Source organism: Pomacea canaliculata, linkage group LG7 (genome assembly GCF_003073045.1).
Source record: "Pomacea canaliculata isolate SZHN2017 linkage group LG7, ASM307304v1, whole genome shotgun sequence".
In the NCBI taxonomy this organism is placed as follows: Eukaryota; Metazoa; Mollusca; class Gastropoda; order Architaenioglossa; family Ampullariidae; genus Pomacea; species Pomacea canaliculata.
Genome location: NC_037596.1, coordinates 2,255,341 through 2,261,340, shown reverse-complemented (window position 1 = coordinate 2,261,340; position 6,000 = coordinate 2,255,341). Strand labels below are relative to the sequence as shown.

General features: G+C 38.5%; 1 non-coding gene across 1 annotated transcript; it reads left to right on the top strand.

Annotated features, from left to right (window-relative positions):
* The first annotated feature begins 861 nt into the window (after positions 1 to 861).
* Positions 862 to 970, top strand: Trnai-uau. The gene is made up of 2 exons: positions 862 to 899; positions 935 to 970. It is a non-coding gene; the product is annotated as a tRNA-Ile (tRNA).
* The last annotated feature ends 5,030 nt before the right edge of the window (positions 971 to 6,000 follow it).

Genomic DNA, 6,000 nt, shown 5'->3' with positions numbered 1-6,000 from the left:
GTTTGCTTTTTATCCTTTTTGTGATAATATTTTTACCTTTGATAAATTGATAAATTGTTTATGTATACAAATGAGACAATGCTTAAAAAAATTTATATTGAACAAAAAAAATTTTTTAGTTTGCTTTTTATTCCTTATTTTACCTCGAATAAACGCCAATAAATAGGTAACAAATCATGTTTGTTTGTTTTTTTATATAACATTTATGCACTTTTGTGCACTCTTTTGCTGCTTGTTATATATACTATATATTAATTGCAAAATACACAAATTATTAATATCCATTGATATTGGTATTTTTTTAGGAATTTTGGCATGTTCTTGATTTAGAAATATGTAAATCAGGAATATGCCGAAATCCCTAAAAATACCAATAATCTGAAGAATACAATAGTGGGAGTATATAAAAAAAAAAAAGATGGGACGTACCCATGAGCCCATCAGGCGTTGACATAGCGGTCACAAGGGGAGAGAAGCGATCCCTACGCATTGTTTCCACAGGTAAAACCGACCACATGACCCCGTTGTTACGGCCCGGTTTGCACTTTTCGCTATGGGGATCGGACGCCAATTTTGCCCACATGGCCCCCGGATACTCAAGACATGTCCCCCACCTGTAGCCAATATTCCTTTGCTGCTGGGGAAGCTATCGTGAACACACACACAGGTAAGAATGGTTACACGTATAGGTGAGTGTGTGAGAGAGTGAGAGAGAGAAAGATAAGCACAGTACATGCAGAAGAAATGAAAGTCTTCCTGAGAGTGTTTTCGTGAGCACATTAGTCATTACTGAACATAGGTCAGTGTGGATATTCTGTAAACAAACTCCAATAACACATCGCACAAGCCAGCAGCATAGCGGCCCCGGTGGCACAATCGGTTAGCGCGCCATACTTATAGACAGTACCTCCTCGCGCTGGGCGCGAGTGGAGCTATGCGGAGGTTGTGAGTTCGATCCTCACCCGGGGCAGCTACTTTTGTTTTGTAGTTTTTTTTTTTTCGTTGAAAATAGAGTTAATGTTCGTTTGATTTAGCACAAAGGATGTAAATAGGTATATAATCATCGTGATACTTTGTTTGAAAAGATGAACAAGGCTACACAAGCTGATGTTTTGTCTATAATGCTATTATCAATCATCGTAAGCAGACAAAGATCACGAGGAACGTTTTTATCATAATGTTAAGGCCCATCAAAATAAACATTAAAAAGACTGGATAGGAGTTGGCATCGTGACAAACATGCAAAAGTAGATATTAGTGTTATTTGACGGTGAAAAACATACAAACACAACTCTATTTCTGTCTTTAAACAAACAAACAAACAACAAACAAAACAAACAAACACAAACACACGCATGCGATTGCACAGAAAAGCAAAATGACATAAAATTTTCAAGAACAGCTTTGTATTTAATTAAATAAGCTAGCTGATCTGGCTTGCAGGAAGAATACACAAAATAAAATGGAATGGCAGGGCAATGGGCATGTTGATTGCAGCAAAAACCGAAACGATAATTGTTTTGTTTTTTTGTTGTTTTATTTTGAGAACAAGGAATGTATTTTAAGCGCCAGAGGGCGTTGATAGAAACACAAACCAAGGGCGGGATCCCCGGTACGTCACAACCACCGAAGGGAAGACTGAGAAAACGGATGAGTTGGTGGACAGTGGAGAGTGATGATGTATCGCGGCTGCCAGCGCGCATCTGTAAGCGGCGGCTGCGAGAGCCGCCATGCGGCTGCCGCGCGGCACAGTGGCGGGCGCCGACCTCCCAGCAGCCGTGCGACGGAAGCGGCCTCCGCGGGGTCATATTCATAAATCAAAGGTCGTAGTCTTTGCCTGGCGTTCCGCTGGTCATCGGCGGGGGGCGCTGCTGTCAACGGATCGCGTGCTGCGTTGTTGTTGTCGCGTCCGTCGCTGTCCTCGCGTCACTGGGAGCCTCCCCTTCCTCCCACCTCCTGTTGACATTATCGGACTGTGATTTGCTCTGTTGACATGACCTGTCGGGGGTCGAGTCAGAGCTCCTGAATGACAGACGAACGATAAGGCTGCCGGCAGCTAATGCTAATCTGAAGAATTAGCAGAGGCAAAATTAGTATTTGCAAATTATTAATAATGTTGTCTTGCACTTTAAAGCATTGTGTAGTTAAGTTTTTGCAAATCGATGAATAGTGCAGAAAGATGTCTATAAAGAATGAAGTAAGGAAGGAAACAGTGTATAACAGATGTTTATTGTAGGTTAATAAATACTAACAGAAACAAAGGTCTAAATTTCAATCCCGCGCATTCGCCGCCACGAAAATGTTTTAAAAAAAGCTTTAAAGAGCTCAGAGACAGTTGCAGGGCACATTTCGGTTTTTAAACTAATTTAGGCCATAAATGTATTTAATTAAAACAATTAATAGATAGAACTGCAGAGAATAAACATATTGCAACACCTCTTGACAGTCCAATTCGACCACTAGCAAGAGCTGACCATTATGATGAGATGACTCGACCACTGCCCAGACAGTAGAAATTAAAATACCATGGCAATGTCCACGAGTGCATTAGGCGTTAAAATATAGTTTCAAAAGGAACAATCAAATAAATACATGCTAGCCGATGGATATTCATATATTTACATTTCTTTTTAAAATCGTGGACGAGCTGTGCTTTCGTCAATAATTAATGAGATCTCTGAAATAATTTTGGAGCCACATCCAAACAACTGAAAAAAATATTTTCATTTTATTTCAGCACAGAGTCTCTCGTATGCTTGTTAACACATCGAGTTCTTTCTTCTCTGAAGCTGATTCTGTCATCCGTGGTCATTACTTCAAAGAACAGTTTGAATATTTAGACAAGCATTGTGCGACTAAGCGAAGTCTTTGAGATGAAGCCAGTTTTTTTTAAAATTCTTTTATTAACTGTCTCACATGAATTAATCTGACTGAGAATGAACCCTGGATGTTTCAGGTCTGGTCTCGTGACCATCTTTCATATCATGAGCTTATGGAAACCCACACTTGACATTATAATCTCTAAATCTGAACAACACTCCTCCGAGAGACAGGGTGATAAGGCCACACCGCTGGTTGATAATCAGGGTTGTAAGTGGTAATTTGCTGATGCTCTCCTGTCAGTTATCATCAGGGGGCGTGAGATATTTTTGCTCTTAAGAGTTCAGTTTTCGAAGGCTTATTTGTGTATGTTTTCAAAAAATAAAACACGAAGTGTTATCTTGAAGAAATCTTATCTTCAGTGCCAGTGTCACATTCTGAGGTCGTCTTCAGATTTCGAAAGTTCAAAAGTTGTCCCTTTAATGTCTGTGAGAAAGTTTGGGTTCATCTAATCCAGAGTGATCTTGATATCTTTTTCTCAACAAAAACTTCTTTGAACATTCTTGTAAATATGTCGTTTACATATGCCTTTTAACATATACTTTATCTCAAAGATTTCTTTCTGGAAGTTCATCGATAGAATATTAATTATGACTCAAAAAACAAATCCTTTATAGTTGTATACAAAATGAGATTTTAGTATGCAAGTCTTGTCGTACAAACGTTTTTGTCGTAAGGAAAAGAATATTGAATACACATGTTCGATCAATAAAGCAAAGCTTACAATAACGGTTGCTAGTTTCCGAATTGTAAAGTGTTTTTGAACTGGAAGAATAATTCAACCATTACATTTTGTTTTCGTGTTCCAAGATATCACTGATAAGCGAAGGATTCAAACCTCCATCGGGGAGAACGTCCACGACAAATAAGACAAACGTAAACAAACAAAACAAAAAGCAAAAGAAGTGCCTGAAGGAGGGAATATAGCGCCCTCTATAGGCAGCATAAGAGACAGAGATTGTCAGCAGATGTGGAGTTTTGTTATTCATCACCGAACGCAAGGTGAAAATCAACATGTATTTATTATTTTTTCTTTGTTTTTTTTTTCCTAACTGATGAAGATCTCGGGCAGACAAGTCAATGAACTTCAGCGAGTGAGCAAAAAGAAAAAAACAACAACTAATGAACAGCAAATCAACAACTAAAGAATAATAAACGGAGAGAGAGAGAGAGAAACAGACGGACGGACGGACGGACGGACGGACAGACAGACACACAGACAGACAGACAGACAGAAAGCAGACGAATAAAATTCACCAGCAAGTTTGCAAGTCTAGGTGTCAAGAGCGCCGAGGATATTTTCAATATGATATTATATATTATTTCAGAAGTCGCGTGCATCTCATGATTTTGCTTCATTGCGCTTAAATAACGAAAAAAAAAACCCCCACAAAAAAAAACACAAAAAACAAAACAAAACAAAAACAACTACAAAAAACAAAAAACAAACAAACAAAAACAAAATCACACACACAAAGAAAATAAAAGTGAGAGACATGCGAACAAGCAAAAATAATCAAACAACTGAAAGGATGAATGGAGAAAAAAAAACAAAGCAAAACAAGCTAATTATAAACATTTATAAACCTTATAAACCACTCAGCAGCAGGCTCACTGAGAACTGAAGGCAGATTTGAAGAATAAATGTCGGTTATCCTTCGCCAGTGAGCAGCTTCCTACAGCTTTTACAACAAGTAGTGTGAGATTGGTAAGAGAGAGAGAGGAACAAACCAACGGCAAAGAACGAAGGGAGAGAGAGAGCCTGACCATCTGTTAGAAAAACTCGGTCGCTCGCCCTCGTAGTCGTACGTCGTTATCTTTGGTCGTGCGATTAACGGCCCTTTTACCCGTAGCTGTCGCTGCTAATATTGCACCTGTAATAACTGCGTGCCCTTATGGCGGGCTCCAGGGAGAGGAATTTATTTTTACTTTAGCGCCCCACGAATGGAGCTTATATATTATTAGGTTGCTGTAAAAACATTAACAAACCTAATGAGAATAATAATTGTCAAAGCAACTAAGGAGAATAAAAATTTAAATAAATAATTATGATTAAATATTTGCATGCCTGTAGTTCGTTTCATACAAAGTTCCTCCTCTAAATATTCTGTACCTTTGTTTTTCTTGTATAATTCTGTATTGCTTGACACAGTTTGCTGTCAGGGACCCTGAGAAGTATGAACAAATGTGTACATTAGGACAATGGCAGGAAATTAATTTTTTCCCGAACCCAACAACTATACCATCCGGCAAAAGCAGCCACATCTGTTTAAACAGATGTCACTCAGAGAAAAAAACAGTGTGTCCGAGACGAGATCGAACCTATTTCAAGACAATGCTATACACTGGTTGTATAAAAATAAACATTGTGAGTGCTGTAGTGGATTAAAACTTTTGAAAAAAAGATAGTAATAAAGAAGTTTTAAGTCTCTTCTTTTTTTTTTTTTTTACTGTATGTTAGCTTTTCTCGAATTATCTCCCATCATGGGTAGTGGGTGAGTTTGAGCCTCCCCGATTGAGCAGGTACACTTACCTCACCTCCACGCTTCTGTTCCGTCCCCCACCATGTGTGTTTCGCGAATGTCACAGTGTTTGTTTGGAAAACCAGGTGTACAGGTTATACTACTACTACTGCTACTGTCACGTATTCTACACATGTGTGTGTGTGTGCGGGCAAACATTCAAGACCATAACATTTAAATGGATCCATTGTTCTAACCCGGGCAACAATGTATAAGTGTTTGTTGTACATCCATTTGTATCGTTGGAAATAAACGACGCAGACATATGTTTTGCCTCATCTGATCACCAGATTTACTTGCTCTTTTCTAACCATACCTGCTTAACCATATGCATATCACAAATAAGGAGTGATTGAGAGAAGAAAAACTAGGAATTGAAAAAGATACAAGAGACAAGCTAGCGAAGAAAGTTTTAGAGGTAACGCGGTTCTAGTTGAAGTGTTTCGTTACATTTAAATCCTAAATTACTGCCACCATTTTGCAAGTAAACTGAACATGAATGTATGACTAATCACAGCCATTAATTTCTTTGTCAGGATTAATGCCAACTTTTGTCTAATGTTCAAAATAGAATGAAGATTGTGTCAGCACATTCGCT